Source organism: Mus musculus, chromosome 2, assembly GCF_000001635.26.
Source record: "Mus musculus strain C57BL/6J chromosome 2, GRCm38.p6 C57BL/6J".
NCBI classification, from domain to species: domain Eukaryota; kingdom Metazoa; phylum Chordata; class Mammalia; order Rodentia; family Muridae; genus Mus; species Mus musculus.
The window spans coordinates 58,663,613-58,683,700 of record NC_000068.7 but is presented as its reverse complement, the minus strand read 5'-3'; the positions used below and the strand labels follow the sequence as shown (position 1 = coordinate 58,683,700).

The 20,088-nt window shown below is 44.4% G+C and overlaps 1 protein-coding gene across 7 annotated transcripts in view; it reads right to left on the bottom strand.

The window, feature by feature from the left end:
• Nucleotides 1-20,088, bottom strand: part of Upp2 (uridine phosphorylase 2) — a 229,530-nt gene that overhangs the window by 112,146 nt on the left and 97,296 nt on the right. The window contains exon 1 of one of the 7 annotated variants that reach the window (XM_017319322.2): nt 3,546-4,282. The exons of 4 other annotated variants lie outside the window; for them this stretch is intronic. The gene's annotated coding sequence lies outside the window, so the exon portion shown is untranslated. Of the gene's footprint in view, nt 1-3,545; nt 4,283-20,088 lie in introns of those variants that run through there. 2 more of the 7 variants (XM_030252193.1, XM_011239207.2) reach the window with 2 other exon arrangements.

The following is a 20,088-nucleotide window of genomic DNA, read 5'->3' as shown; positions in this document are numbered from 1 at the left end:
TGTCTCTTTATCACAGTGGCTATGCTATGAGCACAATATGTCAGAAACATAGAAAGACATGTTTGTGTCTGTCCATGATGTCACAATTTATTGAATAATAATAAATTCACACAGCTTAAAGGTTTCAATGACTAATTTGTCATAAGTGCTGGCACTGTGTCAGAGGTAAATACATGTTCTTTATTCCAATCTAAATTACTAATATTAACTTTCATATTACAGAGAACATACACATATAACACACACACATGCATGTGCATACGCACGTATGTATGTATCTATGTATGTATATGCATATGTATGGTTTTGAGAATGAATATAAGTTAAAGAGGTCACTGCAGGGTTCAATCAGTTTCAAGATACTGAGGCAGAAAAGTACCAAAAGAGACCTGCTGGTAGACCTGTTAGTAGAGATACTGGAGTCAGGTTTGAGAGCCAAGCTGCAAAATTTGTCTACAAGGTGAAAGGCCAAACCCAGTCTAGAGCAGGAGATGGTGGGTCAAGTCCAAGTCCAGATGCATGACAGGGCAGATACCAAGCAGCTGAGTAAGCTATGTCAACAGGAGGGGACTGAGCTGAACCAGGCAATCAAGTTGATACATCCTGTTGGGATAGGGCCCTGCCATGGCAGTATTAGGTGTCTGTCACCTTCTGGGATCTAGGAGAGGGAGTCACATCTGTCCCCATTTTGGTGTGTCTATTAAATTCTCAGGTCTGGTTTTCCTAATAAAATTCTAAAATGCCCATGTGCCTGTAGGGCTTCATGTCTGCCTCGCTGCTGCTGGGGTGCCAGAGTACATCCAGCAAGTCTCTCAAGGGAGGCAAAACACAGTCCGTTGAAGGTGAGCCTGAGAGATGGTTCAGTGGTAGAGAGCACTGGCTGCCTTTCTGGAGGACTTGGGTTTCATTCCCAGCACCCACGTGGGGGCTCACACCAGTTACAATGGATCCCGTGACCACTATGGATAGTGCATACCCATAGCACACATATATACATCAGGCGCAACACCCACACACAGAAAATAAAGAAATATTAAAATCAAACAACCAAGATTCTGAAAATGACATTACCAGTCCACACAGCTTCTGCTTCAAAGGAAACATGACTGTAAAATAATTCACTGCTGCTCTAAAGTCTAAATACAAGAAAATTAATTGTGTTTGATCTTAGAATGGCAAACTTAGTTTAAATTAAGTATGCAATCTAATGTTACTAAACATTAGTTATTAGTTGTTTTAGGCTTGGACTCCTTTAAGGCAGCATCTCCTCAGATGTCTCCTGACAGGATTTCTGGCTACAGAAAAGGGAGTTTCCTGGGGGTAGGGGGTGGGGGTGGAGATGAGAATACACATTCATGCAAAGAAATGAAAATAACCATAACTGTAGTGGTTTGAATAAGAATGACCACCCCCCCCCCCATATACTCATGTATTTGAATGCTTGTCCGATAGGGAGTGGCACTATTAGAAGGTGTGGTCTTGTTGAAGGAAGTGTGTCACTGTGGAGGTGGACTTTGAGGTCTCAGATGCTTAAGCCCAGGCTCAGTGACACGCAGCACACTACCTTCAGATCAAGATATAGAGCTTTCAGCTCCTTCTCCAGTCCCATGTCTGCCTGCTGAGCTGGGAAGGGTGATTCAGCAGATTCAAGCCAGTGAGACACATTCACGAAGACAAGGCTTCTGCCTCGTGTGTGTGTGTGTGTGTGTGTGAGAGAGAGAGAGAGAGAGAGAGAGAGAGAGAGAGAGAGAGAGAGAGAGAGAGAGATGGTTTTAATTAAGAAGTCATTCAATCATCAATCAACCTCTTGCTTTTCGGTGACCCCGATGTATTTTACATTAAGCATGCTCAGCAGTGACAGGGCAGCTGGGAGGAGGCGAAGCCTCTGTGTGTCCTATGAAGCTCCCATCCCTGGTGCTGTGGATACAGCAATGGACAACTGTTTGCTCATGGACTTCCCACTGAGTCCCTGCTCCTCACCATCTCCACCAATCATGTAACATCACAGAGAAGGTCCTCACAGGCTAGGGCCTAGAGACATAGCCTGCTGCATAAGGAGCCCCAGCCTTGTTTGGTGCAAGGTGATTCATCACATTAGCATCCTAACAGTGCCTCGTTCCCATCTCCCAGGGGAAGGAAGACATTAGAGTCCTAGCATGTCAGGGGTTTGGGCCCTGAACAGTTGCCCCCTGGACCCTGGAAGAGTCCGAGCTGAAGAAGTCATTCTCAAAGCCCACTCAGAGATGCCCTGAGGACCCTCTGGTCACTGAGAGCTTCGTCCCCTCTTTTTCTTCTTCACTTCCTAGCCCTGACTACAGGCCAAAAGAAAAGGAAGTTTTACCAAATGTTACTGCTTTATGGTTTAACGACCAGACTGCACCTGCTGGTCCTCCAAAAAAGTCAAACTTGAGGGATGCTTTTAAGAAGCTTTCTTTGAGTGACATCTTTCATCTTACAGAGACCTTTTTTCAATTTTTTTTTTTTTTATCTTTTCTCTGAATCTGCCGTGGATGTCCTACTAGATCTCTCCATCTAGACGATGACATTTGATGGAAATTTAAGTTTGAAGCTCCTCCCAGTCGATAATTTTCTTTCCCATCCTTTTAAAATTAATACATACCTTTAAAAGTAATGACATTTATATTGAGGAGCTAAACTGATGGTTAGCTGCATGGCTCTTCAATTTTATGCAGAAGGCTGCCACCTCGTGGCTGCTGTGAAAACTGCTACTAAGACAACCCTTCCCACCTATTGGATTTGGGACTCCAGCCTATTAAATTAATAAATTCCAATAACATCTTATTTTGCAAATGTATTTTATATCCCCTCTTCCCCGTCCATAGGTAAACGTATATAAATTTCCTCGAGTTTCAGAAAAGAGACCCTATTCCATGTGGGCCTGGTAGTTAGTCACAACTAAGAGCTCAGATGACTTTTCCTCATTCCTATAATTTCCCCCTATATTTTAAAACATAAACTCCACAGATTGGCTCTATCAGAATTCCTGGGGGAAGATACTAAAGTTGGAGATTTCTATGATTCTCTCCAAGACATGAGAAATGGACTCCCTGAAGAGAGGCCCTAAGGTTGGCATTTTAAACAACCTCTCAGGTGATTAACCACTCACGTTAGCATTCCGACAGTGCTGTGTTCCTGTCTACCAGAGGAAGACCTTAGAGTCCTAACATTGAAGTTCAGTGGGTTGGACAGTGAGCAGTTGCCCCCTGGACCCTGGAAAGGAGAGGGTCCGAACTGGAGAAAGCATTCTCAAAGGCTACTGCAAACCCAGACATTTGCTGCTTCAACAAGGGGACACCATGACAGACCATGGTGACCCACCGCCTCTGGCCTAACCCTCTAAACAATAAGTCATCCTCTACCAAGAGAATGGCCACCAGTGAGGGACATCTTGTCTTACACAGGAAGCAGAAGGCAAGCAGAGCCAGAAGAACAGGCAACTCCCTCTTCCCATCCAGGCCACCTCCCACCTCCTATCCGATTATGGGATGGGGGCAGGGCAGCTTCCAGCCTGCCTCCCTGCTGACCTGCTCTGTGAGTTTGCCCGGTACATCTTCCGGAAGGGGCCGAATGCGGGTGTGCTCAGAACGTCAGCGAAACTCGGTGATTCGCATTTAGCTTTTCCCCAGGTCTAAAGTTCTGTCATTTCAATGTGAGCTTTAGCTAGAGAAAAGGTCGTGACCTCACAAATCCTGTGTTCTAAACTTTGCGGTTTGTCAGTAATTCTTGGATGTCACAATAAGAAATGGGATCCTTTGCCATATTTGGGCGAAATAAAACCCCTTAGGTTGAAGGGCCTCCATTCCCCCATAGTCCCTCGACCTCTCCCCACCATCTCCATCCAACTTCACTGTTCTCCAAAGACTCTAGCTCACTGGTTATCACAGACTCCGCCCCTATCCTAAGCAGGCCCTGGCTTCTAGACCTTTTCCTATTCAAGTACCCATTCTGAATAGTACCTAGGTGGTTATGAGAGAGGGTCTAGACTGAGTCTTTACCCAGAACATTCTTCTTGCTCCGCTGATCCAAAGTGTGGCTCCTCTGTGATTCCATCAGGTCTTAACAAGCGACATTGGTATTATCTTGTTTTGTCTGTGTGGCCTTAGATACAACACCTGTGTCTGCCACCTAATGAATATTTAGGACATGGCTCCTTGACTGAATGACACTGGCATGAGCAATGAAATAACCTGACTTTTCCAGACCAGGACTTTAGTAAAAGCAAGTACCATGTCATAAAACACTTGTATATAAAGCTGTAATACAAAATATATTTCAGTTATGCACATACACACACACATACACACACACACACACACACACACACACACACACACACACACACACCATGCACACACTCACACACAGTTCTTTACCCTACATAGTAAGCTAGCCATTTTGAAGTCACTCATCTAAGAAAAGCTATCCCTGGATACTTCACTGATTCCATTCAAAGCATTAACTATCATTATGGTATGGCTTCCATTTATTATTGGAATGTGGAGAACAGACCATTTGTCAGCAGATAGCGTGGCGTTTTCTTGAGATCAGTATGTTTTCTAGTTATTTGAAATGCTAACTGTTGGAGCTTGTCTGCTTTAATTATGTTTAAAACAGGCAAACCTCCTTCACAGAAATTTAGAACTTAGGAAATGTTTACTCACGGTGGTCCTTGACTGTATGGTCATCCTTTCTTTTTTCTTTTATTCACTTTACATCCTGATCACTGCCCCTCCCACAATCCTTCTCCCATTCCCATCCCCTCCTCCCCTTCTCCTCTGAGTGAGTGCTGCCCACCCTGGGCATGCCCCCACCCTGGCACATCAAATCTCTTTGGGGTTAGGCACTTCCTCTCCCACTGAGTCCAGGCAAGGCAGCCCAGCTAGAAGGACATATCCCAGGTACAGGCAACAGCTTTTGGGATAGCCTCCTGCTCCAGTTGTTCAGGACCCACATCAAGACCAAGCTGCCCATCTGTTACACAATTGGGGGGGGGACCAGCCCAATACCTACATCCTTTTACATCTTTCCTTCTCTCTCTAAGAGGCTGAAGAAGCCATTGTGTAAGAGTTAGAGAGAAACGTATGATGAAAGCAAACTGAAATGCTGGAATTTCTAAAGTCAAAACTTAACAAATGTATTAAAACTTCTCTGTGGAAATCACAGGCACAGTGGGAAGATAATCCTTCAACACAAAAAGAAAGACACCAGGACTCCAAGCACAGAGGACACGTGGGACAGAGTGTCTTTTTTGTCCTTTGTCTTTCTCCTCCTCTGCTCGAATGAGAGCCAGGCATTAGACTCCCTGGCTTAGCCATGGCAGTAGTCCCAGTCTGTCTGTCTGCCTGTCTCCTCTTTGACAAGGATCCTCTGCGGTGTGTAATCCTGGATTCCAATGTTAGACCTGCAGTCAAATCCAGCCAACAGCTACTCAGAATGGATCAGTATTTACCATAAATGATGTTGATACTTAAAAATTAGGAAACTTATTCTTACACGCGTTCTCACGACCGGCCAGGAAGAACACAACAAACCAGAATCTTCTGCGGCAAAACTTTATTGTTTACATCTTCAGGAGCAAGAGTGCAAGAGCTTTATTGCTTACATCTTTAGGAGCCAGAGCGCCAGAGCGCCAGAGCGCCAGAGCGCAGAGCAAGAGCTCTATTGTTTACATCTTTATGAGCAAGAGAGCAAGCCCCAAGCCCCCTGCTTACATCTTTAGGAGCCAGAGCGCCAGCGCGCCAGAGCGCCAGAGTGCAGAGCAAGAGCTCTATTGTTTACATCTTTAGGAGCAAGAGAGCAAACCCCCAAAGCCCCAAGCCCAAAAAACGAAAGCGAAACCCCGTCCCTCTTAAGGGGAGTTATCCTTCGCCTAGGACGTATCACTCCCTGATTGGCTGCAGCCCGTGGCCGAGTTGTAGTCACGGGGAAGGCAGAGTACATGGGGTGGAGAACTACCTTTGGCACATGCGCAGATTATTTGTTTACCACTTAGAACACAGCTGTCAGCGCCATCTTGTAACGGCGAATGTGGGGGCAGCTTCCCACAGTTCCCCCTTTTCTATTAATAAGAGCAATAGGCCACCCATATTAATGAGAGTGGAGATAGAGGTCAAATCCCCAGTGTGCAGGTAAAGGAGCCATACACATAACCTCCTTCCAGGCTCATCACCTAGAGGGGTCCTGGTCTGGTCCCGTGTTGTTTTTCCTGGAGGAAGGACACTTGGACACTCAACCTTCTTGAAAGATGACATGTCTCCCTAGAATAGGCTCATATATGCCGCAGAGCCCTTCTACTGCAGTGCTTAGCCGTGCAACTCTCTCGGGCTGCTGAAGCACACTCACTCTATCCCGTGCAATGAGACTAGCCTCGTGGTGTGCAAGAGCTGAGTGGCCAGCGACCTATTGCTTAAGCATAGATAACCATAAATCAGGGGAAGCACCATGTTCTAGTCCTGCAAGCGCCTGGGCAATAACCACCTTGTCTCTCCTAGTTTGGGCCTTAAGCTTACAAACCAACCAGAGAAGCAACACTAATCCACAGCAAAGTGTATCTCCAAATAATATCAATCCCACCCATTCTTTAAAGAAGGAAAATGCTGAGGAGATCCAATTGGGTAATCCTTTGGTTAGGGACAGGTCCAAGCACGTGGAGTTGACCTGAAGTCTCAATTCCCGAGGGATCTGTTCAAATTCAGCCGTCCAATTCTGTAACATATACTGAGAAAGACTTTTTGACAAATTAGCTGCCCTAGTAAATTTCTCATACTGAATGGAAGTAACACACAATCCCGGAAACTTTTGTTCACATCCCAGCTGAGCTATTTGCCATAATACATCTAGTTGTACCTGGACAAGATCTATGAGTTGATTAACCAGCATGAGACCACCCTGTATCTTGACATTAGCTGAGGCCTGTTTATCTATGACTGTAGTCACTGAGGCTGGCAAAGTGTTAATGGTGTCAGTCGTCTGGACCTGTCCAGACAGAGCCAAGGCTGTCTGAATCAAGGCCAAACCCAGTTCCTAGTTAGTGGTAAAAAAGCAGGGGAATACTTGAGCATTATACATCACCGGCATTGGGAGTGGAAATGTCGACATTATCCCCCAACGCTGCTCTCTCTTTATTATTGACGCCCTGGACATCACCAAGACGAGGGACATCAGTATTCCCTTGGTCAGTCTGGATTTTTCGGGTGAGTCTTTCTGGTATCCAAAATGGGTTGTCTTCATTCTGTGGGAAAACACAAATAGCTCCCCTGGATCTTATCAAAATAGGATCCGGGCCATACCATTTATTATCAAGGACATTTTTCCATTTAACCATCTCATTGGGCCTATCTGGCTCTGAACAATGACGTTCAGCCGCAGTATGGCCATGAGCATCAATATTTAAAAATTTGAGTGTAAAGAGTGCCATAGACACAGACACTCTTGGTACTCGGGGTAGAGTCTCGACTCCCCTCTTCTGCTTTATTAGATAGGCTTTGAGGGTGCGATGCGCACGCTCAACAATACCCTGTCCTTGAGGGTTGTATGGAAGTCCAGTCAGGTGGGTCACGTCCATCTGACGGCAGAACTGCTGGAATTTTTGAGATGTATAAGCTGGTCCATTATCAGTCTTAAGGAGTTTGGGTTTCCCCCAAGCACTCTATGCCTCAAGGCAATGTTGAATCACATGTGAGGCTTTTTCACCTGTTAAAGGTGTGGCAAACATTACACCAGAGCAGGTGTCAATAGAAACATGTAAATATTGATTTCTCCCAAAGGAGGAAATATGCGTGACATCCATTTGCCAGACCTGTAATGGCCTGGCATGAGTAGATAAAATTTGACAACAATCTAAAGGCATTATTAAGTAATCAGAATCACTTTCAGTAGAACCAATCCCTCTGGCAGCTCTAGGAATACCAGAGGAAGAAAAAACAGCCATGTAGGCTTGGCAAAATTATTAGTTGAGCTATTTTGTCCCTTTGTGATATAGAAAAGACAACTTGAGGACAAGAACAGAGAACCTGAAGTTCCCCTTTATAATCCTGATCTACAACTCCAGGGTGGACAATAAGACCTTGTAGACTGCAAGAGCCTGCCTCTGTCTCTCTGGCCACAAAATCTGAGAAGGACTCCTGAGGTCCCTGGACGATCTTTGTTAGTTGTCCAGTGGCTTCACCTGCTCCGGAGAGCGCCTTTCAGGCCCTAATAGCCTTTTCATCTGATTCAGAACTACTAAGAACTGGCTCCTTGAGCTCATCTAGTGATGAGTATAGGCTCCTTCTCCTAGAAACCTCCGCTGATTGATCTTTTTTTCTTTTCTTTTTTCTTTTCCTTCCTTCTAATCTCTCCCCAGGTATTCTTACCTGACCTAAACTTTTCCTCGGGTTCAAGACCCTTGGAAAGGCCTGTATACTTAGTTTGTGTACCATATTTCCTCTTTGTTCCTACTCTCTCTCCCCGCTTTACTTCTGATAGATTGCCCTGAATTTCATCTAGAATTTTCAGCCCTGCCTTAACCACTTGATAACATGTGAAAAGGAACAAAAAGGCTCCTAACACTAGAAAAAGTTCAAGGCCAAACATACCTTGTAAAGCTATTTCCCACTTTACTTTTGATAGACTGTCTTGAATTTCGTTAGAAAGTTCAAGACCAGGCGTACCTTGTAAAGCTATTCCCCACTTTACTTCTGATAGACTGTCTTGAATTTCGTTAGAAAGTTCAAGACCAGACTTACCTTGTAAAGCTATATTTACGGGTACCCTGTTCCCCAGCTGAAGAGTTTTGAATTTACGCAGTTGAATCTTTCTCAACAGTCTGTTTTGTGGGAACACTTTATTACCACCATTTTCCAGCTGAAGAGTTCTGAATTCACGCAGTTGAATCTTTCTCAACAGTCTGTTTTACGGGAACACTTATGACCGTGACCCGCAGTTCTGGTTCTGGAATGAGGAATCTTTCTTGTGCCGGTGATGGTTAACTCCCGTCCCGAGTTTTTCTTCCCGGGTTTCGGCACCAACTCTTACACGCGTTCTCACGACCGGCCAGGAAGAACACAACAAACCAGAATCTTCTGCGGCAAAACTTTATTGTTTACATCTTCAGGAGCAAGAGTGCAAGAGCTTTATTGCTTACATCTTTAGGAGCCAGAGCGCCAGAGCGCCAGAGCGCCAGAGCGCCAGAGCGCAGAGCAAGAGCTCTATTGTTTACATCTTTATGAGCAAGAGAGCAAGCCCCAAGCCCCCTGCTTACATCTTTAGGAGCCAGAGCGCCAGAGCGCCAGAGCGCCAGAGCGCAGAGCAAGAGCTCTATTGTTTACATCTTTAGGAGCAAGAGAGCAAACCCCCAAAGCCCCAAGCCCAAAAAACGAAAGCGAAACCCCGTCCCTCTTAAGGGGAGTTATCCTTCGCCTAGGACGTATCACTCCCTGATTGGCTGCAGCCCATGGCCGAGTTGTAGTCACGGGGAAGGCAGAGTACATGGGGTGGAGAACTACCTTTGGCACATGCGCAGATTATTTGTTTACCACTTAGAACACAGCTGTCAGCGCCATCTTGTAACGGCGAATGTGGGGGCGGCTTCCCACAACTTATTACTTAAATAGGAGTTCCTGCATTTTCTTGGAAAATCAAAATATTCAAAAGTGCAAACCCCGTGTTGTTACATGAAGACCATTGTTCTCACCCTAGACCTATGGGTGCCTGCGTTTTTATGCAAGTGGCTTCCTTTATAGACCCAATCTCTGAAAACATCCTACAGAGAAGAGATTCAAAGGTTTGACTAGACTGCCAACAATACCCATAATCCATCCAAATTAAGACTGCTTTTGACGTATGTTTGATTCTTGACGTTCTTAACGGTGTTTTTTCTCAATTTGCGCAAACTGTCCTTGAATTTGCTATGTACCTGGCCCTGACCTTACACTTCTGACTCTCCTCCTTCCATTCCCAGAGTGCAGGATCACAGGTGCATGCCCCCATGCCAGCTGTGCTTTATCTCTCCGAAGCAATACGTATGCTCCACTTTCTGTTTTGCTCCTGACTTTCCCGGACTTAAGAATCATGTATCTATAATCACGTATCTATCAGAAATGAGGAAAAGATAACAGGGCAATCGCTTCGTCATGGAGAACTCCTCCTGAGTGTTCAAAGCCCCAGATTCAACATAGATTGCATAGAAAAGCGTATGTGCCGAGAAGGGAAAACCAAGTCAAAAGACCCTTGGGATCCTATGACCGCAGTCATAGCAGTGGCTGGTCCCTAACCCACCAGGGACTGTGCCTACTGTAACTATTCCTGGTCCCTTGCATGGCTGTCTGAACCAGGAGCCTGCCATTCCAATCCCAGTAGACTTCTCCAGCTAGCCAATGTCATCTCCCTGCAGCAGAGAGAGCAGAGGTTGCTAGTGCTAGACTCTTCAGAGTCTTCGAAACTCTTGGCTCTTAAAGTAGTCTGAGGAAGCTGGGCACGGAAACTCATGCTTTTAATCCCAGCACTTGGGAGACAGAGGCAGGCAGATTTCTGTGAGAACAAGGCCAGCCTCATCTACATAGCGAGTCCCAGGCCAAACAGAGTTACATAGTGATATGATGCTTGAAAACTACATCCCCAGATGTACTAGAGAGAGAGATACCTATCTCTGCTTCTGATCTTCCTCTTCAGCAAGGAAGCCAGGGTGGCAGCCAGCTACATGCAGCTGTCTGGAATCTGAGCATGAGAGCACACTGGCCGAGCGGGTTATGACAGTGCCTGTCCTTGCAGGGAGTGGTACTCTTTACAGAGCCCCCTCCCCCAACCCTGCCCACAGGTTCCCAGAGTAGCCCTTCTGGGAAAATAGCAAGGATAAGCCTCACTCTGCAAAGGTGGAGACCTGATATGAGTTCATCCAAACACTGAGAAATCCCTGTCTCTTAACAGAGGGGAAGTTCCAGGAGTTCTCCAGCAAGTACTTAACTAGTTTGGCCTAACAAGTGTTAGCTATTGCATCAGTGTGTTAACAGAACAAGTCCAGGCCTTTGAAGTAAGTAGAATTTCTAATCAACAGTCTCGCCAGCCTTCATGCTAACAGGCAGGAGCGAGTTCAGGCATGCACTTGTATATTATAAGGAACCTGGGCATTTTGTGGCAGCAAATGCTTTAATTTAAGTCATTTTTTAAAAAAAAAATTATAATGCTGTAAAAATTAACTTCTTTTTTTGGTGCGTAGTTCTATGAATTTTAACACATGTATGATTTGTATAACCGCCTTTAGGAATCAGCTCCATCACTCCAAAAGGCTCCTGCTTGCCCTTTGAAACGGTCTCAGAAATAATTAGAGTGGTGTACACATAAATCGAAAGCCACAGGGGTATTTACAAAATGAATTATGCATTTTATTTCCAGGGCATTAGGATGGAATTTCTCTGTGCGTGTTCCGTTCCACTTTGGAGGATATAAATTGTCACGAAGTAACGTTCCAGTTCAGCCCCACGTACCTCGGGTGGTAAGCTGAAGGCTAATCTTTCCATTCTTATTTTTATTTATTTAAAGCATGTACATTGAATTCAAATATTTTCAAAGTATGTAAGCTGAGGAAGAAGAAACAAAGCAGGGCAGACGGTGACTTGTTTATGTTTCCTTGACAGATGTCCAGGAATTTGGCAGAATCAGAGAATCTCTAGTCTGGAGTGAGATTTGGTAAGACGTCACGAGCACTTCCCTATCTTAGTCTCTTTTCATGGGCTTTTAGTTCTCCACCTGTGGGACCGGCTCATACCACAGACCCAGGTCAGCTCAACAGTCATATGCCCCAAGTAGCTTGGCACTGCTGGGATACACCCATTGTGATTTTCACATATGAATGGATATATGGAGGGGCCTGCATTTCTCTGTGTGATAGATGCATTCACTTTCAAATCCTTGTTTCAATTTAGGTGTGCTTACCTGAAGTTAAACTTGGTTAGTTCTTGAGTCAGAAATTATTACATTTGGGGCGAACAGCCAATTCAGAGTCTTCTCTGACTCCACTTCCATGAAGGAGAGATACATGGATCAGGAAGGCTTAGATACTGTCCAAAGAGGCAAATCTAATAGCTTAAATATGTTGTTCCTATTATTCACAAGGTAGTTCTGAGTCACCTTTGTCATAAAGATGGAGCATATTTTTACAGTAAAGTTAGGGCACACTCCATAAAAGTTTTATGACTCATTTATTGGGGAAGAGCCAGATACTACAGGATGAAGAAGTGAGTTCTAGTTATTTAGCATGGGAGGCAGGAATCCCTGTGTCAACTGATGTTGTGTTCTGTATTTCATTTCTGCCTTTATGCTGTTTTTTTTAATCCTGAGAGATTAAAGTTTATTTTAAATGTCACACTTTGCAAGCTGCACATTACCTACAGAGAATACCCCAAGAGCTCAGTCATTACTCTCACTTATTGTTGTGGATTAGTTATAGATCCTCTGGACAAAACTTTGACTCCTTAACATACCGAAGAACGAGAGAAAGAGCCACTCAGTAGGCAGTTCCAGAGCTGTCTGGCCTTTCACTCCTCCTAGGCTCATCTCTGGGTTCAGGGGAAGCAGCTCAGGAGGATGGACAGGACTTGGGTCTTAGCACTGGGTCCTCAGAAATCTCCAGTGCCTGAGGGAATCCTGAGTTCAGGGATGACAAGAAGAGGTTGAAAGCAGGCTGACCTATATATACCTCGGCCCCAGCCTTTGTTTTTCGAACTCGGGTTTTTAAAACAAAATAGCAAAAGCACACCGATTACTTAAAGTTTGCAAGCATGTTCTTGCCAACATGAATCACCTGTACACTTGTGCACATGACGAAACATTTGAAAGGCTACTTAATCCCTGAAGAATATTCGATAAAAACAGAAGGTATTATCAGAGAGCTTTAGTGGAAGGGTTGCCCGTGTGCAATACTATTTGGTCTTGAAAATGGAGGAACTTCTATCACATTCTGCAGCACAAACGAGTCTTGAAGATGCTATGATAAGTGAAGTAAGCCCACCATGGTTAGTTAGTTAGTTACATAAATAACCTAAAGATTTCAAATTCATAGAAATGCACAGGAGAATAATTTTTACCGAGAACTGGGGACTGCTTGGGAGAGGCTAATAGAGAGTTGTTTAATAGATACAGAGTTGTAGTTTTGTAAAATGAAAATGTTATGGAGAACTTGCACAGCAACATAAATACACTTAACAATAACTCTACAGGTTAAAGGGGGATTTTAGAAAATAGTTAATGTGTGTGAGTGCTTTTGCCAGCATGTATGTATGTGTGTGTACCATGTGCACGCAGTGTCCTCGGTGGTCAGAAGAGGGTGTCAAACCTCATGACTCTGAGGCACCCTGTGGGAACTGAACCTGGGTCCTCTGTAAGAGCAGCAAGTGTTCTTAACTGCTGAGCCATCTCTCCAGCCCCAAGATGGTAAATTTTATACTGTATTTTTCTTCAATCAAATTTTAAAAGTCTGTTAGTTTTTTAGTGAGTCTAATGAAAATTAATTGAACTATGCTCAGAAGATTTCTAAAGGGTAGGAAGACAGGTAATTTTACCATCCTGGTGTTGCTGGGCCATGTTTTCTACCCCTACAAGTCAACACGGTTGAGCATTCAAAGATAATGTACCACCATAGAACCCAGGAATTGTAAACATCATCCTAAAAGCAATGTGTGACCTAAAGATTACCTGGTGCCAGCTCTTCCTGGGAAACAATTTTCATATGTGGGGTTGAGGTATATGATAGAGATTGGTGAGGGGAGAGACGGTCTGGGTTTTCAGTGATGGAGAACACTGGTATTACTCAGTGGCAAATTACAGAGGCTTCCTCTCTTCTGCCTCAATGCCTGGCTCTATGCTGTGCAGTAGCAATGCCTGGCTCTATGCTGTGCAGTGGCAATTTGCTCACCATAAGCTCGATGAAACATAACTGTGTAGCCAAGAGGAACATCATTATCAAAACCACATTTCTCTGCTGTCACGCAATGTTTCAGATTTAACACTAGTTTCTAATAAGTGAGGGAAGTGTTTGGAAAGTATTAAAGAAGCTGTGGCTTTAGCTTGGGTTCCAGCAAGCCCCTAACAAATGTACCAACAACATAACAACCTTCCAGGCTGTTCCCACAGCAAGGCCCCTTCTGCAGACGCATGACTTAGATGACTCTGTGGGGGCAATGATATGTGCCACTGTAGTAAGGATGCCGACATAGCCTCTCCATAGGCTCCACTGCTTAACTTTCCTAATGGATTCCACCAGCCCTATCTTGACTTGCTCTAGTCTGGTGCTAATGAAGGCAAAGAGTCTTCAGGGACTACTTGCCATCCTGGAACTGGGCCTTGGAGCTGTCACATAGGCCTGTGAGGCAGATGTGTGGTAAATACCACTGTCACCACAGCCAAGTGCACAGCACATTTTCCAGTGGAAATACCATGCTGGAGACAGAACATTACTTAACAGTGGGTGGGCAACTCATTCCTAACAGCTCAGCTCCTCCCTGTCAGGGACCCTGAGGAAGCTGGCTTCTGCAGCAGCTGTGGGAGGAAGCGTCCCTCCGGTAGCTGCTGGGAGCAGACAGTGGGAGAAGCAAAGAGAATCTCTTGGGGGAACCACTGTTTGTGATTTGACAGTGTAAACAACAGAAAACAAAACCCTTGGGTCCAGGAGCACAGACAAGCTGTATAAGGCTTTCTCATCTGCATCAGGCTAGCTTATTCACCCTCCTGGGTTTACTGACTTCTTAAAGGTGCTCTTGTCTGTAGATGTAATGACATCAAGACTTCTCCATCTTAGGAAATGTTTGTCAAGTCTCTGCCTGTCACCATCTGTGAGCCTATTTCTTCTATATCTTCCTGATGGGTTGTTCCAATGACACCTGTAAGTGAGCCAGTCTGGGGCTGTGTTTTTATTTTTTCAAAAGTGAGTGCTCATAAGAGGAAGCCATAATGATGTACTGTTGTCTTGCGTCACTGTCCCCTTTCAGCCTGGCCTATGCCTGTTCACATCCGTCATCAAGCACAGCATCTGTATTCCCTCACCCAGACAAGGCCTCAGATGACAGGGGACTCAGACAAAAGCTTGACTACATGCCCCACATCACATGCCAAAGCATGGAAAGACTAGAACACCCCCGAAACATGCCCTTTGTCCATCAGATCCCTGCAACACTCCTTTTGCGTTAAGAACTCACTAAAATCATCATGTTGGCATGTACTTTAAGGCAGCCTTCATTGCTAATGGTGGTGGCGTGGCATAAATAGTAGCTGTCTACCGTGGCTCACATATTTGAGCATCCCCAGTGGATCTGCTTGGGTTATGACACTTAAAGACAGGAGCCTTGCGAGGAGTCGTGTGTCCCTGATGGCAGGCTTTGAGAATTTATTGCTTCGCCCTACTTCCAACCTCACCCATCAACGGCCTTTTGTGGAAAGCTGCGAGCCTACTCTTCGCTCCTGCTTGATTCTGTCCAGCCTACGAGGACAGTAGAAGGAGTTGTGTTTGTGCCTAGAACTGTGGAAAGTTGACAAGCAACCACAAGATGGAGCTGGTGCACAGGAGAAGTCCAAGTTAATGAGGGCTGGAAGACGCTGCGTTTCAACATCCAGGGCAGAAAACTGACATCTCACTGAAAGATAAAGACAATATTTTAAGAAGATGTATGCTCCAAACTTTTCATAAAGTCAAAGTGTTGTTCATAACAGATTCCAAATTTACTCTTTAACGATCTTGCAGCTTCCTTCTGGGAAAAATAACGCAGAACTATGACACGAGAAGTATCTTCCCCAGAGACTCTGCCGGTACCGAAGTAGCTTCCTCGTCCTTTTTCTTTAGCTTTAAAATGCTCATTCTTCCATATTTTCAGTGGCAGTGCCATGATGTAAAAGAGAAATGCATTTATTTACTTAATTTACAGATGTCTATGCCCTCTGTGTTTCATGTTAAAAACAAGTGAACAGCATTTGGTACTTCCAATCAGGGTGCCTTTGCTATTGGGACTCTTACCTCTCAACCTAAACTAAACCACTCTCCAAGCCCTGTTGGACCCCAATGAGGCATACTGCAAGATCTTGGCAATGTGTGACTAATAGATAACCTAAGGTGTGCTGAGCACTTAGGAAATCCAGAAGAGGTCACTAGATCCCCAAGACCACAAAATAGGCTATGGCCAGGTGACCATGGATCCTGGGGTGTGGGGAGTGCACAGAGCAGGCTGTCTGCTCCTTCCACCACAGTGTGCAGCCTGCGTGTCGCTAACGCAAAACCCAGAGCATCCTGTTGAGAAATGGAAACCTAAAAATAGACCTGCAAAGAGTACAGTACTGTGCCCTTGGCTTGAAAAATCTGCCCAGCACTGTGACAAAAAAAAAAAAAAAAAAAAAAAAAAAAAAAAAAAAGCCTTTTCTATGACGACTGTGCTCACAAAAGCCATTTTTCATCTTCATATTGGCTCCAAGGAAAAGCATCCTCAGAAAGAGTGTGCCTTGGCTGTCCTTCAACTGTAAGATTATTGCATTTGGCTCTGGTTGTTCTGGACATTAGCTATCTGTGTAAAGTTTCTGAAATGCCTCAAACAAAAGGTTAAAGGTTACAGATTAGATTAATAGTGACATTCAAGCAAATCTGCTATTACAGTGTGTATCTGATATTTGATGATACTTGGCAAAAATTCAAGGACAAGGAGGGGGGAAGATGACTGCTTTCAGTATTTCCTACAGTTATATACATGCTTTAGAGTTTTCGGCAATAAACAATGACATTTCTAAGGCAATTTGGCTCAGAGAGCCCACCAAATATATGTGTTTAATTTTTAGCAGTTGAATCCTAATTTAATTGTCTATAATTGGATGAATTGTTAGTTATAATAGTATTTGTAATAGCAAAGAATGTCAAAGGAAATTCCTAGTATGTATTTTATATGTATTTCAAGGCTAGATCTTAACTGGTTTTTTTTAAATCTATTTTAAAGACTTTATAGACTTGTGTAACTTTTTAAGAACAGCTGCCTCAAGTTAAATAACAAATACTTCTCAAAGACTCTTTCAGGTTCAATGTTCCTTCCATGGACTGCAAAGTCTGGGGAAATGGACTTGGTTAAGAAGCCCAGAATCCCTGAAAGGATGCTTGAAATGGTATTTAATACCTGTGAAGAGAGGAACAACCATTGGTTTAAAGTTCCACTGTAAAGATTGGTAAATAATGCTGATTACAGGTCTCATTCAAACGGTAAACAATGAACATGGGCTGAAGGGAGAATAGTGCTCTGAATTGCTCTTGATCTCAGAGTTGTGCCTATTGATCAGCCTAGCAATAACTGAGCTAATCGTAGGTAAGAAATCCAAATGCTTTAGAAAGTCCTTAGCCGTGTGAGCGCAGGATACCCGTTCTTTGTTCTTGTGCAGTATTTTAGTGAGGAAAGTCTTCAAACAACCATGTATTTAAAATAAATTCTAGGGTTAACCCAAGTCAGATAAGACTCCCTTTCAACTCTTCTCGGTACCTCATAAAGAACCACTTGTGTGTTCCTTCTAAATCAGCAAACGAGCTCTGAACATTTACTCTAGGCCTGGCACACAAGAGAAACAAGCAGCACTCAGCCTTCTGTGAGGTAATTACTGACCTCGAGTTGGCTTTTTTTCTAATAAGCTCAAAAGTAATGACTCCTTGTAAAATAGTAAATTTGCACTTTAGATTAAATTTTTTTCAGGAACTTCTGGCAAAGTTTCAAGTATAAAGTCATAAAGAAGAAATACACTAAAAACAATGCAAAGTCGCTCCAAAAATCACAAGGAAAACTTAAAGCCAATTCTGAATTGCGAACATTTTCACTTTCCATTAACTTGCGTTGAGACCCAATGTACCCCATCACACGGGGAGCTTCCATCCTTTTAAATTCATTTGCAGGCTGTATTTCCTTAGAAGTTGATCACTCCTATCTTAATTTAAACAGCCGCATATAAGCATCTTACTAATGAAAATTTAAAAGTGGAAAACTCTTACAAATGTATTGGCCAAGAAACGAGTCAGTGCTAGAGTTTGCCAGGTGGGGGCAGCAGAGAGTGCTTGCTGTGACAGCTGAGGACCTCAAGACCAGGTGGTTGCCAGGAAACCTTCAGGGCACCTGAGAACTGAGGAAGCTCCATCTGTCAGGCAAAGTTAGCTGAATGGAAAGGCTGGCAGTAGGAAGCACAAGCCAGAAGAAAGAAGCAAAGGAGACAAGAAAAATGAATGCAAGGCAGAAAGAAGCCGCAAACCCTTACTGTAAATAGGTCACCGCAAAGAAAGGACTTAATTGCTCACACTTTGCAATTTTCAAGTGTAAAGCAAATATAGTGATGTTAGCACTTCACAGAATGATCATCACAAGGCTATGCCACGATGCATGTAAAGTGCTCAGTGCATTGCCCATCGGGGGTCGCAGAGAAGAGGGGACAAACACAAAAAAGGAGCTGTTATTGCTTCCTGCTGCACTTGCTGAGAGGCTGACAAACCGAAGCTGAAGGCCAGCATCAGAGAAGAAAGCCAACAGAAATCCATACCGGTCATAGACTCCCATTATGTGGAGACAGCAATGGGACAACGGGAGCTGCGATAGTGGTCAATCGCATGATGGCTCTCTATAGCTCAAAGTCTGTCTCCCAGGAAGATCCATCAACCTCTCGTCTGCCTGAAAGATAACCTGCCAGGAATCCCGTCACTTAACTGAGGTGGAAAGCAACTCTTGTGTTCTTTCAAAATAAGACCAGTTGTCTGGCGTCTTGACTTCAGAGCAAGAGTGGGAATCCCGGAAGGGGGTTGGGGGGGGGGGGAGTTTCCAGAGTGGCAGGGTAGGGCGCCCCCTTGAGGTTGTTATTTGCCAAAGCAGTTCTTTAGGGTTGTTTGGTTTGTTTGTTATTTGGTTGGTTGGTTGGTTGGTTGGTGTCAATGCTAATGACCCTTCTATTTGTAAAACTGCGGAGTACATATCTCCTGTTCTTGGAGAAGAAGGTAATGTTCTCATAGGTCTAAGCACAGGCTGCATTCTGCAAGGGGTTAAGTGCTCTCTGCCTCACAGTGGGAACTTGAGACTTAAACAGACTAAGCTCTTGAATTCAAAGAGGTGGTGTGTGGTGGGGATTGGGGGAGTGTAAACTGTTGTTTGCAAACTGAACACACACACTATACCACCGAAGAGTCTAGATATTGGGTTGAATTCTTTTTTGGGGGTGCAGGGATAGCAGCTTGTTCCCCGTTGGAGTCTTCCTGAGGTAGAAGACGAACCAACTTTAGAAGCTGGGAGATAAGAGGCTTGTTTGCATAAAGAAGACTCATGGAGTACATGAGACTGAGGCTTGCAAAGGCCTAGGAGTCTGTCGTAGAATCTGAGGGCCTCTGGACCTGCAGAGGCTATCAGGGGTTACACTGCAAACCTAGTTGTTGAGGCTCACCCACGAATCCTCCACTATCACTGTAACATCAAACATGCAACATGCTCTTAGTAGGGTTTTTATTAAGTATCGCAGTTACCCGTTTCTAATAAGTAGTGCAGTCACATAAATCTACAGAAATATTCAACCTCAAGCGTCACCCACTCATTTCACTCCTCCGCTGCTGATACCAGTAAGTGCTACCTCCTAATTCTGCTTCCAAACAGGCTCGCCCAGCTGCTCCAAACCACTTGACCCAGTGTGTGCAGTTTCAATCTGGGAGACAGTTGGATCTCCCTTCCAGTCTCGACCCGGATACTCACTCCTCACAGAGAAGCCTGAAAATCCTTCTTAAAATATCAATTAAGCCTATTGATTTCCCTGCCCGTATCTCAGTGATCTTAGGATGAAGACTGGAGTGCAGTTAGCCAGGCGTGGTGGCTCATAACACTAATTCCCAGGGGCAGGAAGATTACAAGCCTGGCCTATAATCTTCTCAAAGTCCTCTAAAGGAAAAGACTGACAGGGCTCCAGAACTCAGGTTGGATCCTTGGGACCCACACAATGGAAGGAATTCCCAACTTCACACCTATGCTGTGGTGCCCCTCTCAGCTCCAGTGAATAAATAAATATAATAAAAAGTCTCACTGAAATATTCAGCAGCACACACAGCCAAGACTGTACTTA